The 14,329-nt window shown below is 48.0% G+C and overlaps 1 long non-coding RNA gene across 1 annotated transcript; it reads left to right on the top strand.

Annotated features, from left to right (window-relative positions):
• The first annotated feature begins 8,364 nt into the window (after positions 1–8,364).
• On the top strand, positions 8,365–14,060 carry LOC114812273. The gene is made up of 3 exons (XR_003759932.2): positions 8,365–8,459; positions 12,152–12,257; positions 12,582–14,060. It is a non-coding gene; the product is annotated as an uncharacterized LOC114812273 (long non-coding RNA).
• Positions 14,061–14,329: the final 269 nt, after the last annotated feature.

The following is a 14,329-nucleotide window of genomic DNA, read 5'->3' as shown; positions in this document are numbered from 1 at the left end:
CTTGTTAGTGGTGATTTATTCCATCCCTGGGGATTCTTTGGGAAGGTCTCCCATGGACGTGACCTTGGGGTTGGGGCGAGGCACCTTCACCAGGCCCTTCTTTTATACCACCTTCCTCAAAATCGTGACTAGGCAGCTCTGCCTATCTTACCTGATGCTCCTGGAGGAGATGAGGATAACTCGATTGAATCCATATCAACAACTGGCGTTTTATAAATCTGGTTTAGTCTCCGATAGACATAAACTCTCCCCAGCCTGACTTCAATTAAAACTCCCTTGAAGTGGCAAATTGGCTCATTTGGGTTCCACTTATTTTCCTTCTGAACTTGTCGCTATATAGAGCAGAGTTCTGGAAGGGGCTCCTCTCTCCTCTCCCCTCTCTCCTTTCCTCTCCTCTCTCCCCACTGATTTCAACTGTGATTAAGGGCCACCCTGCATAGCCTCAGGCCCACAAAGGAATGAACACTTGTCAGACAAGAAGTTTTGTGACAGACACTGGTGGTTTCAGGGAATCTATGTCAAGAGGACACGACGTTGATTATTATTGCCACTCCATTTGTCTTTGAGAAGCAGAGTCGTGTGGGCTCCTGAGACTGAGTTGCCAGGGGTGTGGGTGAGAGAGCAGAAGGTAGGTATTGGACTAGAAACAGCTCTATTCCGTCGGCAGTCTGGACATCCAGTCCCTGTGAAATAAGCCTCTCCTGGAGATCTGAGGAGTGATGGGTGGGCAAGTGTTAGTAAGGCAGAGTGGAGCAGTCAGTTTAGCTGCAGTTGCTGGGTGTCTTCCTAACCTCTTAGGTAGGGGAAAGTGTTGGAGAGATCAATCAGTGGTATTTATTGAGCACTTACTATGTGCAGAGCACTGTTCTAAGCCCTTGGAAATTAAGACTTAGAATTAGCAGACAGGTTCCCTGCCTGTAATGTCTGTCTCCATTTCTCTTTCTAGAGGGATCCTCAGCACTGTATTAAGTGATGGGGTAGAGACAAGGTAATCAGGCTGAACACCGTCCCTATCCCACACAGGGCTCCCATTCTTAACCCCCATTTTGCAGAGGGGGGTTAGAACTCGGGTAGGGACTGTCTCTATCTGTTGCTGGATTGTATAATCCAAGTGAGTAATGCAGTGCTCTGCACGCAGTAAGTGCTCAATAAATATGATTGAATGAATGAACTCATTCTCTTATTTCTCACTGAAACACTGCTTCATAACTAGCAAGTTGACCAAAATCACATCGCTGGTGCACTTGCCAATTATGAACCAGTGTTTCAATGGGAATGAGGTCATTTCCACCTGTGAAGCTCTTCCTAGTCCTCGGGACAGTGCTTTGCACGTAGCAAGTGCTTATTCCTACTATTATCACTGTTAATGTCTTCTCCAGAAAGACCTTATCTGTCTTCACCGGACAGACTTTCATCCAGTGAACACTTGTTTTCATGAATCTTACTACAAAGAACCCATCACTTTGAAAAATATTCCTAAAATGACCAGAGGAATCTTCTTGTTGCAGTGAGTTTTGGTTCAGAAAAGAATGAATTTCAAATCAACCCCCCACTTCACTCTGGACTCCACCGGAGATTTCTGCAACATTTGTAGAGGCTACAGATGTTTTATGGTTCACGTGGTTCCATGCTGCTCCCCTGCCTCAGCCTCCCTCCTCGTCCCCCACTGTCCATCGATCCCCTACTCCGCAAACTGCGGTTCTCAGACTCTGAGTCATCGTTGAAAACCTGGTCTTTGCTAAGGACCCAATCAGCTGCCTGAAATCTTTTTACTTAAATTGTCGGTTTCTTACGTGGCTGGAGACTTTGACTGTCCGCTCCTTCTCTGCTTCATTAACTCAGTACCTTCCTCCTCCAGCACGTTCTGCAATGCTCAATGCTCGATAATTACCAGTAGCTTTTCACCTCATTCTCTCCTCCCAACTACCCCCTGGGTGCTTATACCCACCCTCCATATTGATTTACACAAAGAGCATAGTTTACAGATATCCACATGAATGCTGCAGGGCAAATAGCTCATGTCCAAAGGTCACAGATCGAAGAGGGTGGACGATGCAGAAGAGAGAAGGGCTTAATCCGAGGAGGCCTCTTGGAGAAGTTGCGACCTAATAATGTTTTGAAGAGGGGGAGCGTGGTAGTATGGCAGAGTGCCACCAGGTGGCGATAGAGAGGCGCGGCCGCCCAAAATCACTATCTGGAGGAGAAGCAGCGCCGCCTAGTGGATAGAGCCCTGACCCGTGAGTCAGAAGACGTGGCTTCTTATCCAGGCCCTGCCACTTTGTCTGCTGAGTGACCTTAGGCAAGTCACTTCACTTCTCTGAGCCTCCGTTACCCCATCTGTAAAATAATAATAATAAAAATAATAATGATAATTGTATTTGATCATTCAATAGTATTTATTAATAATTGTTGGTATTTGTTAAGCACTTACTATGTGCAGAGCACTGTTCTAAGCGCTGGGGTAGATACAAGGTAATCAGGTTGTCCCCCGTGAGGCTCACAGTCTTCATCCCATTTTACAGATGAGGTCACTAAGGCCCAGAGAAGTGAAGTGACTTTCCCAGAGTCACACAGCTGACAAGTGTTATATGTTGGTATTTGTTAAGTGCTTACTACGTGCAGAGCACTGTTCTAAGTGCTGGGGTAGATACAGGGGAATCAGGTTGCCCTACGTGAGGCTCACAGTTAATCCCCATTTTACAGATGAGGTAACTGAGGCACCGAGAAGTGACTTGCCCACAGTCACACAGCTGACAAGTGGCAGAGCGGGGATTCAAACCCATGACCTCTGACTCCCAAGCCCGAGCTCTTTCCAGTGAGCCACATAGTCTTCTGTATAATTGCACTTACTATGTGCAGAGCATTGAACTAAGCGCTTGGAATGTACAAATCGGTAACAGAGACAGTCCCTGCCCTTTGACGGGCTTACAGTCTAATTGGGGGAGACGGACAGACAAGAACAATGGCAATAAATAGAATCAAGGGGAAGAACATCTCATTAAAACAATAGCAAATAAATAGAATCAAGGTGATGTACATCTCATTAACAAAATAAATAGGGTAATGAAGATATATACAGTTGAGCGGATGAGTACAGTGCTGAGGAGATGGTATGGGAGAGAGGGAGGAGCAGAGGGAAAGGGGAGAGAAGAGGGTTTAGCTGCAGAGAGGTGAAGAGGGGGGTAGAGGGAGCAGAGGGAAAAGGGGAGCTCAGTCTGGGAAGGCCTCTTGGAGGAGGTGAGCTTTAAGTAGGGTTTTGAAGAGAGGAAGATATTAATCACTTACTATATGCCAAACACTGTTCTAAGCCCTGGGGTAGATACAAGGTAATCAGGTCAGACACAGTCCCTGTCCCATGTGGGGCTCACAGTTTTAATCCCCATTTTACAGATGAGTTACCTGAGGCCTAGAGAAGTGAAGTGAGTTGCCCAAGGTCACGCAGCAGACATGTGGCCGAACTGGGATTAGAACCCACATCCTCTGATTTCCAGGCCTGTGCTCTTTCCACTAGGCCATGCTGTTACTCCCCTTTAATCTTAAAATGGGGATTAAGACTGTGAGCCCCATGTGGGACATGGACTGTGTCCAACCTGATGAGCTTATCTCTATCCCAGAGCTTAATTCAGTGCCTGGCACATAGAATGTGTTTCACAAACATCATGGAAAAAAAAAATCAGTGCCACCAGAGGCTGTTAGAGAGAGGCAGCCTCACGGAAAAAAAAATCAGTGCCACCAGAGGCTGTTAGAGAGAGGCAGCCTCACGGAAAAAAAAATCAGTGCCACCAGAGGCTGTTAGAGAGAGGCAGCCTCACAGAACCATGCCCAACATGGGGCAAGAGAAAAGGGCAGCCCCCCAGACCAACTCCAGATGCCATTAATAATAATAATAATAATGTTGGTATTTGTTAAGGGCTTACTATGTGCTGAGCACTGTTCTAAGCACTGGGGTAGATACAGGGTAATCAGGTTGTCCCATGTGAGGCTCACAATCTTAATTCCCATTTTACAGATGAGGTAACTGAGGCACAGAGAAGTTAAGTGGCTTGCCCAAAGTCACAGAGCTCACAGGTGGCAGAGCCAGGATTAGAACTCATGACCTCTGACTCCTAAGCCCGTGTTCTTTTCACTGAGCCACGCTGCTTCTCTAGGGAGGAGCATCTTACCAGAGCAAGCCTACTTATATACCATATGGAACCAGCGTGCCATAGTGGAAAGACCTTAGACTTGGGAGTCAGAGGATGTGGGTTCTAATCCTGGCTCCAACACTTGTCTGCTGTGTGACCTTGTAAAAGCCACTTAACTCCTTTGGGCCTCAGTTCCCTCATCTGTAAAATGGAGATTCAAAATGTGAGCCCCACGTGGGACAAGCTGATTTCCTTGAATTCACCCCAGCAGTTACAACAGTGCTTGGCACGTAGTAAGAGCTTAACAAATACCATCATTGTTATTATTATTATTACTCTACTGCCACCAGGCACAGCTTCCCTGAACGATCCTCCTTTCACCAAGGGGAGATAGAGAGGAGCAACCTCCCAGAATATGTGTTAATGCCACAAGTGGGCAGGCTGCTTCTCTGAGAATAGAGGATGGTTCCGCTTCCAGGGGCTGGAAATCTCCAGAGCAGCTGCTCAGTGCTTCTCCTTGGCCTTGAGGATCATCCTTCTTACACTGTGGGCACATTCAACTCCCAGATTTACCCCGTTATTAAGTGGGCTGTTTTGCTACCCCAAAGGAAAGACTGTGTGTGAATAATAGCGGGGAGAAGAGGGATGAGGGCTACCAATCATGGGAAAACAGGGGCTGGGGCTCCGTGCAGGAAGCTAGTTCTGTCGGACTTGATCGGGACTGAGAAGTCCTTAATTCTATAGAGGGTCAAGCCTGCCTGGGACTGCAGGGTCACTGCACAGCCTCAGTCCCCAGAGAATAGACCTTTCTGGGCTCAATGCAGAAGTTGAGGGGAGTCAGAGGTCGTGGGTTCTAATCCCAGCTCCGCCAATTGTCAGCTCTGGGACTTTGGGCAAGTCACTTAACTTCTCTGTGCCTTAGTTACCCCATCTGTAAAATGGGGATTAAGACTATGAGCCCCAAGTGGGACAACCTGATTACCTTGTATCTATCCCAGTGCTTGGCGCATAGTAAATGCTTAACATATACCATCATTATTATTATCTAATGTCAGGAGGAGGTCAGAGTGTCTATCAGTGTCTCCCAGAGTCTCATGTGGTAGCCAGGGCAACGCTCCCCCAGGACGAGGGGATCTGGACCTCCCACTCGGTGAACTGCGACTCCTGACTCCCAGAGCGGGACGCTTTCAGCACAAGTCACACAGAGTGTTGGAGTGGGAGGAAAATGGATGGAGTCAATCAGGGTGGGCTTCTTAGAGGAGATGAGTTTGGAGCTGTGCAGTAGTAGCAATAACAGTCGTAGTAGTGGTGTTATGTTCTTACTGGGTGCAGAACACTAAACTAAGTGGGGGGAGTGAAGGCACAGGTGGAAATTAGACTTGGGGAGGTCATGATATAAGAACACAAGTGGGGAGCAAGGAGTGCTGAAACATTAAGACACAACACCTTCCGAGTTTAAAATCTAGTTAGAGAGATGGACACTACAATACCTTATAAGCAGAGGGAAGAAATAGAGTTTAAAGAAGCTACAGGGAAAGAGGGGGAGACACGCGAGGGGGAGAGGGAGGGTGTTGGTGTGTGTGTGTATTCCCACTCCCTACAACTATCCCACATGCCTTCAGCAGAAGCAAGGTGTGTATGATTATGGTGGTATTTACTAATTTACTAAGCACTTTCTTTGCCCCGAAAAACTGCACCAAGCCTGGACAAAATAGAAAATTTCCTTCTGCTTTGCACTTGGATTTGCACCTTTTATTCACCCCTCCCTCAGTCCCATAGCACTTATGCATGTATCTGGAATTTACTGATTTATATTAATGTCTGTCTCCCACTCTACACCGTAAACTCCTTGTGGTCAGGGAACGCATCTAACAACTCTATTCTACTGTCCTCTCCCAAGCACTAACTACAGTTCTCTGCCCACAGTAAGCCCTCGATAAATACCATTGATTGATCGATTTGAGTGTCTACCAACTCTGTCCTATAGCTCTCTCCCAAATGCTTAGTAGAGTGATCTGCATATAGCAAGGGCTCAGTAAATACCACTGACTGATAGACTGAGTAGTGACAAGCAAAGCATATTCATGGGCTTGAACTAGGACTGACAGCCTAAAGGTCAGTTATCAGTTTCACAATTCCTGGATTGGTTTCAGCTGAGTGCCAAGAGCCCTTAGTAATTATTTAGCTTGGCTCGTTGACCAAATTCTCCCAGCTGAAATAAACTACTTTCTGGGGAATTAGTTAAACCACTTCAAAGAGATAGCGACCCAACAACATATTGCAAAAATCCGTGCACATGATGAGATGAGAGATAAATGGGGTGGCTTCTAATAAATGAAGTTTTTAGATCAGAAGAAAATCACCTCAGAAAAGGTTTCTGTAGCATTTGGGACCCAGAAACTGTTGCCCACCATTGAGGTGTTTGTTGGTGCCATGAGAAAGCATCATGGGACCTTGTCCAGGCCACAGGCTTTCAATCTAAGAGCCAATCAATCAATGGTATTTATTTAGGGCAGAACACTGTATTAACCGCTTGGGTGAGTCCAGTACAACAGAATTAGCTGACACATTTCCTTCCCACACAGAGCGTACAGTCTAGAGGGAGAGCCCAACATTAATTAAAAGAAATTACGGATATGGACAAAAGTGCTGTGGGGCTGAGGGTGGGGGTGAATAAAGGGAGCAAGTCAGGGCGATATAGAAGGAAGTGGGAGAAAGGAGAATGAGGGCTCAGTCTGGGAAGTCCTCTTGGAAGAGATGTGCCTTAAATGAGCCATAAAATTCCCCCATTTCCCCAGGTTGGATGAGAGTTTAATCAGGGAAGGCCTCTTGGAGGAGACATGCCTTTAAAAGAACCATAAAATTCCCCATTTTCCCTAAATTCCACCTCCCTAAAATGAGGAGCACAGATGAAGAGTGAATTTGAGTAAAATAGTGGCATGCTGAAGAATTAGTGGAAAGGAAAGGATCAACATTGTGAGCCTCAAAAAAGTCAATCATACACGGGCCTGGGAGTCAGAAGGTCAAGAGTTCTAATCTTGGCTCTGCTGCTTGTCTGCTGCGTGACCTTGGCCAAGTCACTCCCCTTCTCTGGGCCTCGGTTCTCTTGTTCTCCCTCCTATTTAGACAGTGAGCCCCATGAGGGACAGCGACTGTTTCCAAACTAATTCACTTGTGTCTACCCCAGGGCTTAGAACAGTGCTGAACACATGGGCAGCGGCTGTCTCTATCTGTTGCCGATTTGTACATTCCAAGCTCTTAGTACAGTGCTCTGCACATAGTAAGTGCTCAGTAAATACTATTGAATGAACACATAGTAAGAGCTTGACAAATAGCATTAAAAAAGTGTTCCGTGAGACACGTGACACCCTGGGCAACAGAGCTTAATGCAGTGCTTTCTACAAAGTAAGCTATTAATAGATACCATTATTATTATCTGCCGGTCCAAGATCTGCAAGGGCCATCAGCGGCCACCCAAGTGGCCGGCCTGAAAGCTGACCCATCCTTTCTTCCTGTCTTCTTCACCTTCCCTGCCTTTTCCCTCCACTCTCTCCATGCTCTTAGATTAAGAGCCCCCCACACTTGGCCTCTTCTAATTACTTCTTTCACCAACAGTCTTTCCCCAGAGGCTAAAAGGAACAGAAGCGGGGAGGAGAGAAGCAGTGTGGCCTAGCGGAAAGGGCCCGGGCCTGGGAGTCAGAGGACCTGGGTTCCAACCCCGGCTCCACAATCCATCTGCTGTGTGACCCTGGGACTTCACTTCTCTGGGCCTCTGTCACCTCATCTGTAAAATGGGGGATCAAGAGGGCAGCCCCACGTGGGACAGAGATCGTGTCTAACCTATCTTGTATCCACCATAGTGCCCAGCACAGTGCCTGGCACACAGAAAACACTTAGCAAATACCATTAAAAAGAAAACAAAAAGGAGAGCAAGAGTGGAGGGGACAGTGGGACCTGGGAACTGGGGAGACCTCAGGGAAGAGCTTGAGTTTATTGACTGATTCATTTATTCATTCATTCACTCATTCATTTTCGTTTAATGAATATCCTCCTGGGCACAAAGCACTGTACTAGGTGCTGGGATAGCCCTGAATGAGAATTAGACCCCATCCTTGAGGAGTATGTGAATGGCTTGCAGGTGTCTATAATTAAGGATGTTATTCCAGATACTTTAAAAAATAAGCAGCTGCAAATCCCCTTCTCTTTAGTAGCCTCTGCCTCTTTTTCTTCCCTGCTCCTATAGCCTCACTTCCCCCCAACGCCCCCAGGGCAACCCAGTCTCTCCATTAGCTGCCCTACAATAGGGCAGGGCACTGCCCCTTTAAAGCCCCAGAGGTGAGTGGGTCTTTTTCTATCTTAGATAAGGCCTGGAGGCTTTACTTGTTGTAGGCTGTGGAGAGAAGAAAGAGTGTGTTTTTCTTGGGTTTTATGAGCAGGGCTTGTGATGCCCTCTTGGTTAGCATATCATTTGTTTAGCTGTGATAGTTGTTGGCTTGGTAATTCAACTGGGGTAGTTGATGTATTGGGTTAAAAGCCCCCCAAAGTTGGCTTTTTCTACCTATTTCTTATATCAGTGGTGCTGAGGTGGGTAGGGCAAATGGTTTGGTTTTGATGGTTCAGCAGTGAGTTGGGTTGATGCTTTTGGGGGACAACTTAAGGTTGGGCTAATTGATGTTGACTCTAATGGTGATGGAGTGGCTAAGGAGGGAAGTTGGCTTTATATGGATGACTCAGCAATGACTTGGATGTTTAGGCTTGAGATATTAGTGATATTGATTATGGTGACTGAGGGGACTGAAGAATGAGGTAGGCTCAGGGTTTGAATTAAAGGGGTAGGGTAAGGAGACTCAGGTTTGAGAGAAGCAGCGTGGCTCATTGGAAAGAGCACGGGCTTTGGAGTCAGAGGTCATGGGTTCAAATCCCAGCTCGGCCACTTGCCAGCTGTGTGACTTTGGGCAAGTCACTTAACTTCTCGGTGCCTCAGTTCCTTCATCTGTAAAATGGGGATTAAGACTGTGAGCCCCATGTGGGACAACCTGATTCCCCTGTGTCTACCCCAGCGCTTAGAACAGTGCTCGGCACATAGTAAGCACTTAACAAATGCCAACATTATTATTATTATAATTAACATAATGGCGGTGGCCCTTTGGGGGAAGAGGCTGCAGTTAGGAGTTACTCTGTACTCACCCAAGGGCTTAAGACAGTGTTTCTCCCTCAATAAGTATTCTATAAATATGGTTGACTTTGTATTATTGATAAAAATAATGGTACTTGTTAAATACTTACTATATGCCAAGCACTGTCCTGACCACTGGACTGGATAAAAGGTAAGTAGTAGCAATGACTGGAGTTGATAATCTAGGGTTGGGATAAATAATATCTCCTGTCCTGAAGTATCCAAGAGGGGGGGTGAAGAAAACTGGAGTTGTGTGTGGTAGGGTAGGCAGGAGCCTAGGGCTGGAGAGTCACTGTCAATGGGTGTATATGCAATGTGTATGCAACGGAGAGGGCTGAAAGTGCTAGGAGAAGGTTTGATACCATTTACGTGTTGATCCTGTCACTGAGATGATGGTATTTCGTAGGCACTTTAGATGTGTTGCAAGTGCTGGGGTAGGTAGAAGATAATCAGATTGGACACATGTGTGTGGTTAAGTGTTTGTAGCTGAACTCTGACTTGGTTCTCAGGAGTGGGGGAATTTGAGGGGTTGTGATGTGATGAAGTCTTGTTTTGGGGAGGAATGATTGCTGCTCTGGGTCTAGAGGTGAGGGTTTTGTTGGGACTGAAACTATGGGGGGGCATGGTGGTGCATGCTCACTGTCTCTGTGTGGTCTCTGTGTCTCTTTGTGTGTCATGTGTCTCTGTCATTGAGCTCTCTTCCTGTGTTTGGGCTAAGCCCCATTTAGCTAGTATTGCCCACTCAACCATAAAATCATCCAAGCCAGTAACCTTCTTCAACCTCAACCCAGGACTTTGTGCCCGGAATGTGCTAGAAGGTGAGGGGCTGTTTCTGCAAGGCTTGTATATCTCCCCCTCCCAACCCCGTTATCCTAAAGGGGTCGTACCACCAGCCTTCATTCATTGGAAATCTTCCCCACACCTGACTCTCCACCCTCCTCAGTAAATTCGGCATCGTGGGTCGGTCCTGGAAGCAGCAGTATCGGAGTATCAGAATGTAAGCCTCCCGGGGCAGGAAGCGGGACCCGCCGATGGGGAAGGGGTGGCAGTACCGTCATGTGCTCCTCAAGTGCAGGATTGCGTCGACCTCAGCTGGCTGGTTGGGGACTCTTTTTGGGCTTCCCAATTTCTGTACCTTGAGATACAATTTCCTGTTCTGCTGCTGTGGGACTCCATAACAGCCCCAAAAGCCCAGCAGTGAGTTGGGGTTCAGTAGCTTCACCTGTGTGAAATAGACTGACTCGTTGTGGGCGGGGAATGTATGTTACATTGTGCTCTTGGAAGTGCTTAATACAGTACTCTGCGCTCAATAAATAGGCCGGCCTTACCCACATCACCACCAACACAAGCCTGGTTGTAACAGTAGAAGCTGAGTTTCCAACAGTATTTGTTGAATACTTGCTAGATGCGTGCCTGGGAGACTGAGTTACCAAGTGCAAATGTCTCATTGAGTTGGAATCTAGTCTATAGCATATTTCCAGATGACTCCACCCACTTGTCATGGCTCTTTCTCAAATGGATGAAATTTATTCATACTAATATCCGTCCCCCGTCTAGATGGTAAGCGCATAGTGGGCAGAGAATCTGTCGCTGGTTATACTGTGCTCTACAATAAGTGCTAGATAAATACTACTGAATAAATGAGGCCTTTCACCCCCGTCATGCTCTTAGTAGGGTGCTTTGTCTAATGGCGTTCGATAAACACTATGGCTGTCTTAATGCAAACCCGCCACCCTTCACTCTACATATTGATTTACTTGTTTATTAGGCGGATTCAAGCATATCATGGGTTCAGGGTGTACAACTTCATCTACTGAGCTTGCATGTGCCATTCCACCTGTGTGTAACTCAATTTTAATGTCTGTCATATAGACCGGAAACTTCATGAGAACAGGGGCCGTGTGTGCCACGTAATGCTAAATTCCTTGAAGCATTCTTACCATGTTGTTTCAAAGTCAGTGCTTCCATTTCTAGGCTGTGAGCTTGTTGGGGCATGTTAGTCACATGGTTCTATAGTACTGTGCCAAGGGGATTGGTACAGTGTTCTGCATCTGGAAAGAGCTCCAGTTCAGTGAACTGGCAGACTGACTTAGACTGTAAGCTCCCAGTGGGCAGGGCCAGTGTCTCCTACACCAACTTTGCCAAAGAGGGTGCTGAAGGGGGTGTGGTCCCGCTCCAGGCCAAACTTGGGGTCAGCTCCCCAACCAGGTCTACTGTTAGACTGGAAGAGGAGCAGGGGTGAAGGATCAGATCGGCACTGGTAAGTGTTCAGCAGCTTGGCTGCCTGAAAGAAAGGGCAGCAGCCTAGCTTCTTTTTATGCCCTGGAGGAGTGTCCCAGAAAATATTGCTCACAGGTAAGACTCTGGGGAATTGGGGGTGGGGGGGTGGGGAGGGGATCTGCAGAAGCTGTCAGTTGGAGAATCCCAGAGTTCTTGGGGTGTCCTGCCTTGGGGTGACAAAGCCAGTCAGGGCTTTCCCTGCAGGGTGTGTGTCAGCCCCTATTTTATGTCTGAGGGGTCGCCCCTCATCTCTGGTCCTCTCCCTTCTCGTGCTCTCGCTTGCTCTCATGGTCTCCTTCTCTCGTCCGCTTTCTTTCGCTCTTGCCTGCTTTCTTTCACTCTCGCACTCTCACACTTGCTCTCTCTCTCTCGCTCTTTCTCTTCTTGCTCTCTCTTTCACTCTGTTTCTCTCTTCTCGGGTGCTCATTCTCAATTCTGGTGTGAGTGAGCCTGCAGGGGGCAGTCCAGTTGCAGCATCGGGCACTGATGGGGCTGGGCCTTGGCTGTAATACCCCCTGACCAGAGCAGGGGCACAGAGATTACCCTGAGACCTGACCAGATTTATCCATAGGGCCAAGGAAGAAGCCTGAGCCCCAGGTGTATCATGGGAGACCTGGCCCTCTATTCCAACCCTGCTTCCTCAAGGACATGTTGGTGCAGACCGGACGGACAGGATGGTGAGTTCTTTATGCTTTAAGCTTGGAGCTCTCTGGGTTCTGTTTCAAGCAAGTGGAAGGAATCGATGGTCTTTATTGACCACCACGTGAAGTGCTTGAGAGAGTATAGTGAAGGGCACCTTATCCCTCGCTACACATATATACACACACAATTTACTCCATCCTTATAGTCCACAAACCAGATCAGTGAATGAATCCCCTGAGCTCAGTAGTGACCCCTGACCACGCTCCTACCCAACATCCAACTTCCTGCTCCCTATCTGTAGGAATGGGATCCCCATTGGAGACCCATCCAAGTCTTTTCCCCACTCCCAACTGTGATAGGTCGGCACTCTCCCCATGGGGGGCCTGGGGGACGCTTCATCAGTCAACCAACGGTCACCTCCATCCCCAGCAAGCCATAGCGCAGCCCCGAACCGGACCACCGACCCCATGGACAGCGGAGGACTGACCAGCAACCCATCGGATGCTATGGACACTGATTGCGCCGGCCCATTTGTGGGGCAATTGAGTGGCACTGGGCTGCTGTCCCCTGGCCACTGCTGCTGTATCCCCTCCTTCCAGACCATGCCATTTTCTTTGGGGGTCAAGGGTTAAACACTGCATCTTGGGTGCCAACTCAGTCCCTTGCAACTCCAGGAGGGGATGGAGGGGTGTGTGTGTGTGTGTGTGTGTGTGAGCAAGGGCCGGAACCAGAGCAGGGTGAGAGGGGCCGCCCCTCTTTGGACCGGTAGAGGGTTATGGAAACAGGGGTTTAGAGCTTTGGCCAGGTGCTCCAGTGAAGGACCTGAGAGTGGGTGTGAAGTCGCCCTGGGGCCCTTAATTCTATAGTCAGTGCGACTTCCTCTGGCCCAGGCCCTCCCGTTGGGAGCTATCTGCCTAGCTCTGGCTTCAAGAGTACAGACTCCCTCTACCATCCGAGGGGGGTACCCTTGGGGGAGGGGCATACAGGGACAGAAGCAATCAGGGGTGTGCCTATGTATATGTGTGTGTGACTACCCTATGTCCTCCAGCTCTCCTGGATGAGCAGAATGAGGAGGGGAGAGGACTAGCAGCACATGCTACAGTGGGAAGATGCAAAATGGTTTTGCCCTCTCATCCTCCCAACAGAAATGGCATGGTTTGGCCCCCTCCTCTCCTCCTCCCCTCTCTGTTCCCTTTGTGGCCTGGGCTCTGTAAGCCCAAATGCATCTGTATGAAATTAAAATGGATACTTCTTCCTTTTTCCCCAGTTCCTTGATCCAGTGGCAGCTGCCTCTACTCCCCAAAAGGGTTATAATTTGGGGGTATCTGCTGTTACTCAAAGCAAGAGGATGTTACTGGCTTCTAAGTTATAGATTGACAACCTAGCACCCTCCTTCCTCCCTCCCTCTACATTCTATTCCTTCAGTCTCACCCAGTCAGAGTAAGGAGTCTGGAGACTTGGAAGTGCAAAAAGAGGGGGTGATGTCACCCTCTCTTTCTCCTTTCCTCTTCCCTCGACACAGCCTGAGAGTCTTCAGAAGAATGGGGCTCCCATGGGTGGGGGAATCTTAGATTATTTTTCCTTGCCCTCTCAGCTTTACCAGGCTGAGCTAGACCCAAAGGCATGACCCTCTTAGGCCCAAGAGACAGAGAGCAGGCACCAGGGGTTGGAGAGGGGCAGTGGTTCAGCCTGGAGGTTGTCCCAGGTTCCACTACCTGGTCAATCAGTGAATGTCATATTGAAGAGATCAAAGTGACTTGCAGTGTGACTCTAGTGGTGTCCTGTGATCTCTCTGGGTCTCTGCTTTCCCCTCCTCCTCTTCTAATAATAAACACAATACTATGGTATGAAGTGCTTAAATGTTAGAATATACATTATTTATATGCACATATGTCTCCCCATCTAGTCTGTGAACTCCTTGTGGGCAGGGAATGTGTCTACTCACTCTGTAATAGTAGTAATAATAATAACTGCAGTATTTAAGTACTTAGCGTGTATCAGGCACCACAGCAAGAGGTTGGGTAGACACAAGGCAATTGGATTGGACACAGTCCCTATCCCAGACAGGGATAGTCTCCATCCCCATTTTACACATGAGGCAAGTGAG

This window comes from Ornithorhynchus anatinus, chromosome 5 (genome assembly GCF_004115215.2).
Source record: "Ornithorhynchus anatinus isolate Pmale09 chromosome 5, mOrnAna1.pri.v4, whole genome shotgun sequence".
In the NCBI taxonomy this organism is placed as follows: Eukaryota; Metazoa; Chordata; class Mammalia; order Monotremata; family Ornithorhynchidae; genus Ornithorhynchus; species Ornithorhynchus anatinus.
This window is presented reverse-complemented; position numbering and strand designations above follow the sequence as displayed.